Genomic DNA, 2,441 nt, shown 5'->3' on the forward strand with positions numbered 1-2,441 from the left:
TATTTTGAATAGTGATGGTTGCAATGGAGGAACCACATGAAGTGGGAGAGGGAGTTAGGGCATGTTGGTCACGGGGGTTGAGGGGGGACCACATGTGGCTCTCTGCAGAAAGAATCTTCCAGAGAGAGAAGAAAGTGCCAAGGTCCTGAGGTGGAAACATGTCTGGAAGATAAGTGAAACATCAGAGAGGCCAGAGATCAGGAGTGAGAGCAGTAGGAGATGACTTCAGAGGAGGAGGGAGCACCTTCATGTGAAGTCTTATGGACCATGTAAAGACTTCGCCTTCTGTTGTATGTAGGATGGGAAGCACTTAGACCCTTTGTACCAAGGAGTGGCATGATTTGACTTGATGTAGTTTAGAAAAGTTATGTTTAGAATAAACTAACCAGAAGAGAAGGCAGAAGCAGAGAGATTAATTAAAGCAGTTGCCAAGAACTAGGAGAATGATAAGATGGTTTGGGTCAGAAGGTAGGACTGGAGGTAGGAGTTGAATTCCAAAGCAAACAGGGTACACTCACACGTGGGAGATAGGATGGATCACAGCAGAGGTGGTAGAGCAGAGGACACTGGACAGGAAACCTGGAATTCTGAGTTGCAGTTTTGGCCCCATAACACATACTCAGTGATACTCAAAGAAAGTCGCCGAAAAAATTGGAGTCTTGGCCTTTATACCTCCACAAATGGGCTTACCAGGTATCTGTGCAATGATTATGGTATCTGTGCAAGTGTTGACTGGCTTGGGTTGTGTCCTAGCTCTATGTGACCTGCTCAAGTTAATTATTCTAAGTATCCATAGAGGGGCACTGAGATCAACTCTGGAATATTTTGAGGACAAATACAAAAAAAAAAAAAAATTATAATTTTGAGGAAATAATCCAAAAATAATCCAAAACAAACTTATTTTAAAAAGTGAAATCACTGACTTGGTAAGTTATACATATATATATCATGGAAGAAATTTGTTTCAAGAAAATTGTTTTAACCAAAGAGTTCAGTTCTTAGTACTAATATGGATTTTGTTTTCTTCCAACCTAGATTTATGAATTATCTAGTCAGTGACTGATGAATAACTACCAAGAAAAAAAAAATCCTCAACTTCAGATTTCAGTTTCGGTTAAGGACACAAATCTTCTTTTGTTTTCCCTTATCTCTGAGCAAGCTTACCAGCACCCTGGAATTTTTTCAAATTTTTACTAAGAAATATGAGATTGAATTATTCTAAGTGACTCAAAAGTTTACAACTTCCTCAATTTTGCTTAAATATGCAAAGTCCTGGTTACCTCTTTCTAATTCACAAGTACAAAAATCACCCATAATCTCAAGTTCAAGATGAGTAGAGAGCGGGAGGGCTGGGAAGCCCCTCCCAGGGGTGAAAGGGCAGGAGTCACAGGGAAGGCAGGACCACAGTGCCACACACTGTCATGCCCTTTCAGACAGAGGCACTTGCTCTACCTGACCCCTTCCTGCTCCTCTTATCTTCTCTCTGACCCTCCAAGTCATCTCCATCAAACATCCCTGTTCTAAGTCAAGGGTCTTAAGGTTCCGAAAGGTAACTGATAAGCTGTTTAATACCCAATGTAAATTGAATGATTAATGGTGAAGAAGGATTAGTCTCAGGGCTCTCTGAAATCTCTAAATTTTGAAAGAGAGATTCCAGAAAGGCCATTTCTTGAATACAGTGCTGGTGAAATGGTGAAGTGCCCACAAACTCTGGTAGCAGCTGTCTAGGAAGGAATTCCTTTGAGAAAGGCTCATGAAATATTCTTATAAGGTGTTCTCCTGAGAAGTCTTGAATATTGTCTCTGAGACCATTTCAGGGGTCCATGGAATCAAAATCATTTTCATAATTACATCAATCCATTATTTTCTCTTTTCTCTCTCATGGTCTCCCAAACGTGCCGTGTGATATATGATGTTGGCAACACTCAGAGAGCTACAATGATATGTGATTATAAATTTTTGATTTAAAACTTTATAAGTTTCCATTTCAAATATCGTTAATATGAGCATATATAATTCACCTTACAAAACAGCTCTTTGGAGTCCCCTTAAGTGCATAAAGCAGTACTGATACCAAAATGTTTGAGAACTGGTGCTTTCAGTTACTCTGACTGCTCTACAGAAATCTAGCAAAATACAGAGTGATGGTTCCACTAAATTCAAAACTATGTGAGCTATTGAACCTTTGAAATCTTTTATTTTTTTGGTATCTAAAAGCAAAACCAAAACAACACACATCAGGAAATGTACCATGACCCATGGTCCATGTTAAAAGACACAAATTGGGGGACCTTCCTCCGGCCAGGTCAGAGTCCTCGATTTGTGCTTTTGTGATTAATCAGAAATGTCAACTGCATCTTTTATGGAGTGGGAGATAGAAAAGAGAGAAGGGTTTCACACACACAGAGAAAAATATAAGAATTCCACATTTCTCAAGAGAG

This window comes from Marmota marmota, unplaced genomic scaffold (assembly GCF_001458135.2).
Source record: "Marmota marmota marmota unplaced genomic scaffold, marMar, whole genome shotgun sequence".
In the NCBI taxonomy this organism is placed as follows: Eukaryota; Metazoa; Chordata; class Mammalia; order Rodentia; family Sciuridae; genus Marmota; species Marmota marmota.